This window comes from Crotalus tigris, unplaced genomic scaffold (assembly GCF_016545835.1).
Source record: "Crotalus tigris isolate CLP2741 ecotype Arizona unplaced genomic scaffold, ASM1654583v1 scf7180000024427.8105951120:4207309, whole genome shotgun sequence".
In the NCBI taxonomy this organism is placed as follows: Eukaryota; Metazoa; Chordata; class Lepidosauria; order Squamata; family Viperidae; genus Crotalus; species Crotalus tigris.
The window spans coordinates 3156715-3169048 of record NW_024100595.1 but is presented as its reverse complement, the minus strand read 5'-3'; positions in this window follow the sequence as shown (position 1 = coordinate 3169048).

Here is a 12334-nt window from a genome sequence, read left to right as displayed (position 1 = left end):
AAACAATCCAATTGCGTACTGTCTTTTCAAATTTTGGCTGAAACAGCACGATGGAGGTTTCAGCAAGTTCTCAGTTACGCATCAGGGGATGTTATCATCCATGCGTCATTAGGCTTGCTTGTGAGAAGAATCAGGTGACCACATTAGGCCCGTAGAACTTTTTCTCCTAAGCGAAGCCCAACATCACGCAGAGAAATTTGATTGAGAAAATGAGGCAAGGAGAAATGAGTAGACATCCATCCAAACATCCAGTTTTAACTCAGAAGTTCCTGTTAAAGCAAATGACTTACAGGTAGTCCTCAACCCAAGAACATGTGTTAAGCGACCTTTCAAAGTTACGGCAGCGCTGAAAAAGGTGACTTATCGCCATCCTCACACTTACATCCTCATACAATCTGGGTGCTTGGCAACCAGCTTGCACTCAGGACAGTCGCAATGTCCTGTAGTCAAGTGATCATAATTTGCGACCTTCCCGATCGACTTCCAAACAGCAAACTCAGTGGGGAATCTTGTAGGAAATCACAAGCTGCAATCATGTGATGCCTCACTTAATGATCACACCAAAAAGATTATAAAATAGGTCAAGATGTCTCACTTAACGACCATACCGCTTAACAACAAATTTTACAATCCCTGTTGAGATCATCATTTGAGGACTACCTTTATTGGTGAAATTGCTTTGCTCATGAAATCGAACGGAGAGAGCACAGTTTCCCTTCCGCATGGCTGGTGGGAGATTCTTAAAAGGATGACTTCCATTTTGACCAGTGTAAATAGTGTACTCTATGGCAAAAAGTCCTGGCCATACAGGTAGTCCTCAACTTACAACCATTCATTTAGTGATCGTTCAAAGTTACCACAGCACTGAAAAAAGTGACTTATGACTATTTTTCATACTTATGACCACTGCAACATCCCCATGGTCACATGAACAATATTCAGACTCCTGGCAACTGGCTCATATTTATGATGGTTGCAGTGTCTTGTGATCACCTTTTGCAACCTTCTGACAAACAAAATCAAGGGGGAGGCCAGACTGACTTAACAGCTGTATTACTAACTTAACAACTGTAATGAATCACTTAATAACTGTTGCAAGAAAGTCATAAAATGGGGCAAAACGCAATTGGTAAGCAACTGCCCTGCTTACCAACAGAAATTTTGGGCTCAATTGTGGTCATAAGTGGAGGACCACCTGTACAAGGGGAGACATCTGTGCAGGTCAAACACCATCCATTAGTCCCGATATTAATTGGCTCTATATATTATCCTAAGCCATGATGTATTATGTTTCTAATTTATTTATTTTCAATGTTTCTAACCTGTTCCAATCCCAACTCTCTGAGCTGTAAACAGCAACAAAAAAATAAAATGACAATAAAATGTAGTAAGAGTACAGTAAATTCATTTAGGAAAAAAAAACCCACTTTTCTTTCATGTGTCCCTCAATTATAGGTAGTCCTTGACTTATGACCACAACTGAGCCCAACATTTCTGTTGCTAAGCAAGTCAGCTGTTAAATGAGTTTTGCCCCGTTTTGCAACCTTTCTTGCCAAAGTTGGTAAGTTAGTTAACAAAGGCTTCTCCATTGACTTTGCTTGTCAGAAGGTTGCAAAAGGTGATCACATGTAAGTGTCATAAATGGGAGTCAGTTGCCAAGCGTCTGAATTTTGATCACATGACCATGGGAATGCCACAACGGTCGTAAGTGTGAAAAATGGTCATAAGTCACTTTTTTCAGCACTGCTGTAAATTCATATGGTTACTAAATGAATTGTTGTAAACTGAGGACTACCTGTAGTTTGGACCAAGACAAGAATGAAATAGAATTTCTTTTGCCTGGTTTTGAAAGGCCAGGTAAGCTGGGGTCTGTGCATGTCTCCCGGGGAGAGAGTTGCATACAGTGGGGCTACTTCCGAGAAGCCCTCCTCCCCCCATTCCCACCCACCCCCCAAACTTCACAAGGCATGCTGCAGGGACATGAAGCATAAGCAGTGTAACACAATATTGAAAAAGTTCAAAGGTTCCATGTTAAGATATTTAAATTTAATAGATGGAGCAGTGGGGCTGTGCAGTCAGCCAGAACACACATTTGTGATTGATTGGTTGAAAAATGCTAGCTCTTGCGTGAGGCAGTCTGCGCTCTGATTGGTTGCTGTGGGTGTGGAGGGAGTATTTCTCTTCCCCCCCCCCCCGGCCTTTTTTCCTATATATGTGCTCTGTAATTTATCTCATGATGTTTCTGCTATGTTGATTTACCTGACAATACTCCTGTTTGCCTGACTATCTAATTTGCTGTATATATAGTTGTAAAATATATTTATTTATATAAAACTACAAGTTTGTGTCAGCGTCTCTGATTCCATCTCTGACCCTAGCTGCCCAATTCCCTGACATTAGCGCTCTGGTATGAAAAATTATGGAAAATTGTTATAAAAAATGGACATATAAAAGATCAGTGGTCTTGGCATATACCAGAAAATTTATCCTAGTTTCGATTTTGGAAAAGTTACCCTTTTTGCAAACAGTAGTGGGCCAAGTTGTTTTTCCCTGTTTACCTCAGTATTTTTGGAATTCCAAAATTATTGGAATTTTTATTTGTTCTTAGATCTTTTTAACATGTCTGCTTTTAAAATAAATACAGTAAAAAAATTGCAGTAAGGGTAAAACAGAACTGGTAGTGGGGACAGTGTACTCATGCCTGCGTGTTTTTCAACTAACTCAAGGATATAAAGAGTTTGGGTGAGTTTACAGCTACTTTAAGTTAATTCTTTATTTGTTTTCCAGCAGAACAAACAGTTTGCTTTCATTTTCAGATCTGCATCTAAGTCTTGGATCAGGTAGCTGAATAATAAACATGAGCCTATTGTTAAAGGATTTTGAGAAAAACCTTGATACTTACGCACTTTCTTTTAAAGAATACTTTAAGAAAAATCAACCATAATCCTCAAACAATAGAATCAGTTCTTCGGAAGTAGGAAATAACTGCTTTGTGTTAGTACGTATTCAATAAACTATTTGCTATGCAATTAGGAAATAATTTGTTGAACACAAAGAAAGGATTATTAGAATGTAGATAATATTCTAGTAACGGAGAAAAGTGGAGAATGTCTTACTTCCTGCAAAGAAAATAGCATCACATTAATATTAGCAATCCCTCATTGAAAAGAAATACGGCTTCTGTTGATCTCCTGTCCTGGAAATCCTGAGATCTCTAATGGGCAAAAGCTAATAAGAAAGTGGCCCTCTATATAAACTTGAAGGTAACCAAATGATGGTATATGCTCCAAGACTGACATTTTAACTCTAGCCCATGGATAGAAAGTTATGGAGTAAATCAGTACAAAGTAATTTCATTAATAAACATAACCTTGTATTTACAAAACTTCAATTAAAAATATTGGGTATCTTTCATCTCTCTGGCCATAATCATGAAGGGGTGTGTGTGTAAAATTTTTATTTAGAGAGTTATGCCAGGAGACTAGAGCCAGGATGACCTAGTAGTGAAGGCTCCAAGTTAGAAACCAGAAGACTATAGGTCCCACCTTAGCTGCAAAAGTCTCTTCAAGTAGAGTCAAAAAAGTCAAAATGTCAGCCAGGACAGTGTAATTGCTAACCATTTAGTATCTGCATTACAATGGACATTAAAAAACAGGCAGAGTTCCAACTATATTGTGGGGCCATCATCTTGACTTTTTTGACCAAATCCTGGAGACGTCCCGGTATCTGAGTTCTCCATCCTCATGTGCTGGCATTCTGATTCCACTCCTTTGAGTGGGAAAAAAATCTCTCTCCTGTAAGTGCTCCAGAGTTATGCTCTCAATCGGTTGGCTTTGTAGGAACCGAAATGGTGAAACAAATATCTACGTTCCATCTAAGTTTCTGATGTTATTTGGTGTGAATGGAACACATAAGCTGTAGCACAAGCCTCCATTGCCCACAATCCTCCTTTTCCCAAAGGCAGATTACAGGTAAACCTCGACTTACAACCATTCTTTTAATGACCATTCAAAGTTAATAATGGCATTGAAAAAAGTGACCTATGACCACTGTTCATACTTAGGACTATTGCAGTATGCCCATGGTCATGTGATCAAAATCTGGACACTTGGCAACTGACATGTATTTATGACGGTTGCATGTCCAAGATTATGTGAGACCTTTTGCGACCTTCTGACAAACAAAAGTCAACGAGGAAGCCAGATTCACTTAATACCCATGCTACTAACTTAACCACTGTAGTGATTCACTTATCAACCATGGCAAGAAAAGTCATAAAATGGAGAAAAACTCACTTAAAAACTGTCTTGCTTAACAACAGAAATTTTGGGCTCAATTGTAAGTTAAGGGCTACCTGCATGATTTATTTATTTCTATGATTTTTATGGTACTCAGTTCCAAAATTAGAATTTATTTTAATTAACGGTTCAATCTGACCTCATCTTATTACCTCTGAAATTCAAAAGCAGCATAGGTAGTATTTGACTTATGACTGTAATGGAGCCTGCCCATCACAGTCATAAGTTGTGAAAGCAGTCACATGATTGACCTGCATTTACAAGCTTTTTTGTGGCAATTGTTAAGTGAACATCTTGATCGTTAACACGAATCAATGGTTTGTTATGGGAACAGTTTTGCCAAAATCCAGTACTAAAAGCCAATTTTCAGCAAAATTGGTATAAAATGCAGTCATGTGACTATGGGACACTGCAAATAGCTATAAATACAGCCCAGCTGCCAGGTCACATGACCATGGGGCTCCCAACCATTGGAACTTCAAATCCAGGTCATTAGCTCCCAGATAAGTCCTTCATAACTTCGAATGGTTGCTAAGCAACTGGTTTTATGTCAGGGACTCCCTATTGGTTGTTCCTGGTTTTTTTTGGTCCTCAAGTACCTCCTTAGATGGAAATATTGTCTTTATTTGGCCTGTTTTCCCCAACTTAGCCTTACAAGATGAATGGAAATGTTGCATCTGTTGCAGCCTATTATATGGGTTACCCAAAATTTAACTTTGCCCCTGGACTTCATAATATTGTTGATCCAGCGATTGACTGATTTGATTTATATGGCCTCCCACCCCACACAAGCAATTCTGGATGGCAAACAGAGTTAAAAATATCACTCCAAAACAATGCAGAACAATAAAGAAAATGAAATATATGCGCCCAGCAAGAATAGAACTAACACAATGGCAGCTGGTGATAACCATCAGCAGTCAATCAATAGTATCTCACTGGCTCATCTAACCTCCGAGAACCGCATTCCTGGGAGGGCTGCCAGGTCTTAAGGCTCTTCAAACATCCACGAGGGTCAGGGACAACCTAATCATGGATGAGATGGACAAGCAAAAACTCAGCAACAGGAAACGCTCGCTTCTTTGGTTTTAGTAGATGGCACTCTTTAAGAGATGGAGCATGACTCTCCTGCTGGGCTGCTGGACAATCAGAGAAAGGGGTCCTTCCAATTTTCTGGCTCCCTTTCTTGAAAGTTTTACAAATGACCACCAGGACCCTGAATTGCACCTTGATGTTCCTTATTTGATTCTTCTTTTTAGCACCATCCATTAGTTGGAAGCATGAATTCCTGTATATATGAATATGTACATGTACATGTATATATACAGGAATTCATGCCGGCTGAACGGTACTAAAAAGATTTTTTTATCTATCTATCTATCTATCTATCTATCTATCTATCTATCTATCTATCTATCTTTGGTTATTCGGGTTTTCTCCCACGTAAAATTGGAAGTGTCTTGGCGACGTTTCGACGAAGTCTCATTTGTCATCTTCAGGCTGGTGCTTTCAGCTTCGTGCTTCTAGGAGCACGGCTTCGTGCTTCTAGGATTTCTCCTAGAAGCACGAAGCCGAAAGCACCAGCCTGAAGATGACGAATGAGACTTCGTTGAAACGTCGCCAAGACACTTCCAATTTTACGTGGGAGAAAACCCGAATAACCAAAGACCTACATACAAACACCCGCGAAAACCTCAGAATATATATATATATATATGTATATAACCTTGGACTGATAAGAAGATCAATTGTGCAGGAATGCAAACCAAGAACTGTTTTTTTCAACTTCACAGGGCCTAGGAATATATATATTCATGCTTCAAAAAACAGTAATATATATATATATATATATATATATATATATATATATATATATATATATATATTACAGTATTCATAGGTCCTGTGAAGTTTCTTTGAAAACAATCTATTAATTTGAATTGATAGATTTTGTACATCCGCATGATCAAAACTTCAGCGCTTGGTAACTGGCATGTATTTATGACGGTTGCCACAACCCAAGGTCATGTGACCACCATTTGTAACCTTCCCAGCCAGCTTCTAACAAGCAAAGTCAATGAGGGAAGCCAGATTCACTTAACGGCTACATGATTCGCTTAAGACAGTGGTTCTCAACGTTTGTGTGACGGCGACCCCCGTCACACAAACGTGCTGTGCATGCGCGGCGCAGCGCACATGCGTAGCACCGCCCCCATACGCGGGCCACCCCCATGCGCGGCACGCATGCACGGGCCACCCCCATGCGCGGCACGCATGCGCGGCACCACCCCGAGGGGGAAAAATGGCGGATCGCCTTGTTTGGCAACCCCCGAGAAATGGTCGATCGATCCCAAATGGGGTCGCGACCCATAGGTTGAGAACCGCTGGCTTAAGAAGTGCAGTGATTCATTTAACCATGACAAAAAGGTTTTCAAATGGGGCGCCATTTACTTAAAAACGGTCTTGCTTAGCAATATAAATGTGGGGCTCCCTTGTGGTTGTAAGTCAAGGACTACCTGTACTACAGTATTAATTTGTACCTTGGAAAAACACAGACCATATTTTATTGTTATTTTTTAAATGTACATACATTAGACTAAATCTGCCTGAAGGTGCCATTCTTCCTTCTGCTTTTCCATACAAGACATGCTATCACAGCATGCTACGTTAGAAATAGAAGCTGCATATTCATGCTACTATGGGTATATTTAAAACAAGCTTTTAGCCAATAATTGTTGCAAAATGATCTAAGCAATCAGAAAGAGAAAGTGAGTTGCACAAATGCAGGATTTAACACTGCCTTTTTTAAATTTTAACTTTCGTATACTGTTTTTAATCTTTTTAAATATTTTATTGTATACCGCCCAGACTCTCTTTGTGAAGGAGATGGGCCATTCCAAAATGCAATAAATAAAATATAAATAAATAAAAAGCAACAAAATGTAGGCATTACATTAAGGTGACCAACTTTTTTATAATGAAAAGGAGGACACAAATAAATTGAATAAAAAATATCGTAAATAAAAGAAACATTTTATTCATTGCAACAATAATACAGAATACACTATAATATGATAAATGCATAATAAAAAACATTTGTAACAATAACATTTTATATTGTAATTATGCTTACATGCCGTGCCCCTGCCTGCAGCCGCCCCGCCAGCACTGCTGCCCCGCCGTGTAGAGCGGGCCCCGCGGCTCCCAATGCACCAGCTGTGCCGGCCCCGGCCCCGGGGAGGGCAGCCCACCGTTGACACACCCCGCCTGCTGCCACCCTACCGGCACCACTGCCCTACCTGCACAGTCCTGTGTAGAGCAGACCCCGTGGCTCTCACAGCACGGGGGGCAGCCGGCCACCGCTGCCCTCATACCCCCGCCCGCAGCAGCCCCACTGCCCCTGCCTCTTGTGCCCGCAGCCATTATTGCCCTAGCAGGGGCAAAGATCAAGAGAAAGTTACCGTGGCATCGCCGCTCCAGTCTCCTCCAGATATCTTTGGGACTAATTAGGAGATGGTGTAGTTGGGTAGCAGGGAGGGGTGCAAAGTTCCTGCCAATTCGCCTTCGCTGCAGACAACTTACATGTGCAAAGTTTGCTGGGCGGGTGTTTTGGCGCACTCAGCAGCAATTCCTATTGACATTCGAAAGCCAATAGGGGGAGTAGCACAGCTCATGCAAAAGTTGGAAAAAAAACCCATCAAAAAAAGGTACCGGAACGCCGTTCTGAGCTTTCTATGAGAAAAAAAAGCCCTGCAGATTAGTCTTCAAATATTGAAAAGGAGGACATGAAGGAAGACACTTTTCGAGGGAGGACAGAACTTACAAAAGGAGGACTGTCCTCCCTAAAGGACAATTAATGCAATTAATAAAAAACAAGGTAAACCTCTAACATTTGGCTATAAAGATCAAGTGTTCCTTTCCTGACAGAGCAATGGAACACCCATTTCAGCTGACACCTATAAAATGGGACCTGGGGCCAAACAATTGCAGTATTAAGTGCTCCTATTAAACGTGCCAACCAACCAGTTAACCCTGTTCCCTGAAGAGCTTATACAATACACAGACTATCCCATAGCCACAAGAAAACTTTTTCCTGATAGATTAGCTTTTGATTGCTTTAAGATCCCTTGATCCTACCCCATCTCATGCCATTTAAATCAGGAGTGTCCAACTTGGCAACTTTAAAACTGGTGGACTTCATTGGCTGGCTGAGGAATTCTGGGAGTTGAAGTCCACCAGTCTTAAAAGTTGCCAAGGTTGAACACTCCTGATTTAAAGATTTTTCCTTCCTTCCTCCCTTCCTTTAAAATAATAAGTATTTGGCTAGGGGAGTAGCAATTCCTTTGGTCCTATCTTTTTAGGCCATTATAGAACTAAACATTTCCTTACCCAATGCTACTTAACCACTAGGAAGATACTTGTTTCTTCCCTGGGTAAATTTAACAAGGTCAGGTTCTCCCAAGTATGGATCCTAGTCACATTCAGGCCTATTGTCCTGTTGATATAAAAATAAAGGAAAGCAATGCATTAACAGAGGGATAGAATCAAGATCACGTGAAGTATTAATGCCACTTTACACTGCCTTGGTAAGGCCACACTTGGAATACTACATCCAGTTTTGGTCACCACGATGTAAAAAAGATATTGAGACTCTAGAAAGTACAGAGAAGAGCAACAAAGATGATTAGGGGACTGAAGGCTAAAGCATATAAGGAACGGCTGCTGGAATTGGGTAGGTCCAGTTTAATGAAGAGAAGGAGAAGGGATGACATGATAGCAGCGTTCCAGTATCTCAGGGACTGCCACAAAGAAGAGGGAGTCAAGCTATTCTCCAAGGTGCCTGAAGGCAGGACAAGAAGCAATGGATGGAAACTCATCAAGGAGAGAAGCAACCTAGAACTAAGGAGAAACTTCCTGACAGTTAGAACAATTAATCAGTAGAACAGCCTGCCTCCAGAAACGGTGAATGCTCCAACACTGGAAGTCTTTAAGAAGAGACTGGACAGCCATTTGTCCGCAATGGTGTAGGGTTTCCTGCCTGAGCAGGGGGTTGGACTTGATGACCTCCAAGGTCCCTTCCAACTTTATTATTATTATTATTATTATTATTATTATTATTATTATTATTATTATTATATAACTACACACATACAGGTAGTCCTCGACTTACAACCACTTGTTTAGTGGTTGCTCAAAGTTACAACGGCATTGAAAAAAAATGACTTATGACTGTTTTTCACACTTATGGCCATCACAGCATCCCCATGATCATGTGATCAAAATTTGAACACTTGGCAACTGGTTCATATTTATGACGGGTGCGGCGTCCTGGGGTTATATGATCACTTTATGTGACTTTCTGAACTTAGCAACAGCAATTTTGTGCTCAATTGTGGTCATAAGTCAAGAAATTACCGAGGGCTTGGCAAACTTCCAGCTGCATGAATGTGGTGCATGAGATTTATCTCTGTGGATTATTTGGACATTCCTGTTTATTTAAAACAAAGCTGCATGGTTAATCATTGAGGCTCAGCAAACACCAGCAAGTCGCTATGAAACGGCTGAATTAGCTAGTTGGGATCACCTTCTCTTCATAGCTTAATCTTAAATTCTGCTTTGGAGCCTTAACATCTTTCTCAACTTGCTGCCCAATGGTTCTAAATCAGAATTTTCCAACCTTAGCAACTTTAAGGCACGTGGACTTCAACTCCCAGAATTCCTCAGCCAACACATTTTGCCACAGTTGGGAAATTCCGTTCTAAATCATTTGGTAGAGATTTAAAGATTTTCTTTTCCTGGTTCTTCTATTGGGAAAAAAAAAATCTGTGAACCCAAACAGCTGTTTTAGCAGATGCTTCCAGCTAAAAACTACCCTCCCTGAGAACTATGTATGCCAACCTGTTTAGGCACCTAACTGCAAGTCTCTCCTTTTGGGCAGTCATAATGAAGGCATTGTTTTTATTAGTTGCGAAGTTGTGTCCAACCCATCGCGACCCCATGGACAACATTCCTCCAGGCCTTCCTGTCCTCTACCATCTTCTGGAGTCCATTTAAGCTCACGCCTACTGCTTCAGTGACTCCATCCAGCCACCTCATTCTCTGTCGTCCCCTTTTTCTATTGCCCTCAATCTTTCCCAGCATTAGGCTCTTCTCCAGTGAGTCCTTCCTTCTCATTAGGTGGCCAAAGTATTTGAGTTTCAACTTCAGGATCTGGCCTTCTAAAGAGCAGTCAGGGTTGATCTCCTCTAGGACTGACCGGTTTGAACGCCTTGCAGTCCAGGAGACTCGCAGGAGTCTTCTCCAGCACCATAGTTCAAAGGCCTCAGTTCTTTGGCGCTCAGCCTTTCTTATGGTCCAACTTTCACAGCCATACATTGCAACTGGGAAAACCATGGCCTGGACTATACGCCCTTTTGTTGGCAGGGTGATGTCTCAACATATTCTCGGCATCACCTGGCATGACAAAGTTCCAAGCAGCGCAGTCCTGAAATGTGCTGGAATCTCTAGCATGTATACACTATTGAAACAGCGACGTCTACGCTGGCTTGGGCATGTCGTGAGAATGGCTGATGGTCGGATCCCGAAAGATCTCCTGTATGGAGAACTAGTGCAGGGAAAGCGCCCTAGAGGGAGACCTAAGCTGCGATACAAGAATATCTGCAAGAGGGACTAAAGGCCTTGGGAATGGACATTAACAGCTGGAATCCTTGACCTCTGATTATTCAGCCTGGAGGCTAAAGACGCAGCATGGTTGGAAATACGAAGAGAAACCTGTACGGCAGGCTGAGGCAAAGAGACAGTATCGGAACCAGTGAAATCTGAGGGCTGGACAGGGGACAGATTATATCTGCCCTCATGTGCAAGGGACTGCCATTCTCAAAGCCACACCAGATGCTGCCTTAGGACCTCTTTTCAGAGCACGATACCATAGTCTCTCAAGACTGAAGGATGCCAATGATGATGTCTCTGCTTTTTAGTATGCTGTCTAGATTTGCCATAGCTTTCCTCCCCAAATGAAGGCATATTCACACCAAATTAAATAAATCATAACCAGTAGCTGTATTCTTTCTAGCCACACAGCTCCACAGCCCAAGGGCAGCTCCCGTCAGAATTAAAGCCCCCTGATCCAGGCCACAAAGAATCTGGATGACTACCGGCCAGCAGCAGAGACGGAGAAACTCTTAGCATTTTTGCCTCCGTCTACAAGAGTGGTTCTCAACCTGTGGGTCGGGACCCCATTTGGGGTCGAACGACCATTTCACGGGGGTCGCCAAACAACGCAATCCGCCATTTTTTCCCCCTTTTCCTTAGCTGTGCTACTCCCTTTTATTCTATTGGCTTTTGAAAGCCAATAAAATAGACTCTCTTGAATAGAGTCTAATTCTAATGGCTTTCAAAAGCCAATAGGAATTGTCCAGGCTGTCTCTGCCCTGCTGAGCCTGCCAAAAGTCCCATTCTGCAAACAGTGCTGCACCAGTTGACTAGTCCTCGACTTACGATCGGTTGAGTAGTCCTCAACTTACAACTGGTTGGGGGTCGCGGCATTAAAAAGGTTGAGAACCACTGGTCTACAAAATTGTGGGAAGAGTTACCTATCACCACCAAGGCCCCACTACCCCAATCCTCTTAGAAATGCTAAACAAGGTTGCATCTGGTGAATACAGCAGTCGGATGCAAGCATCAGAGCCACACTGTAGTCTAATGTGGGAAAAACATCCCCGAAGGACAATTTTCAACCATTTCTGTATTGTTGCTCTAATTCAGGGTTAGGCAACCTCGGCTCTTTTATGACTCATGGACTTGAACTCCCAGAATTCCTGAGTCAAAGTCCATGAGTCATAAAAGAGCCGAAGTTGCTTACCCCTGCTCTAATTCAAGGCATGTCCATGGGATTACCAGACTTCCACCGGACTAGAGGGAGCCCATGCCTTTTAAGACCTCCGGTGGCACATCTTCCTAGTGTTGGATTAAAGTCTTCATCCTGATTCATCCAAGCCGGGAATAAGCAACATGGCGACTGCTTTGGGAAGGTTACA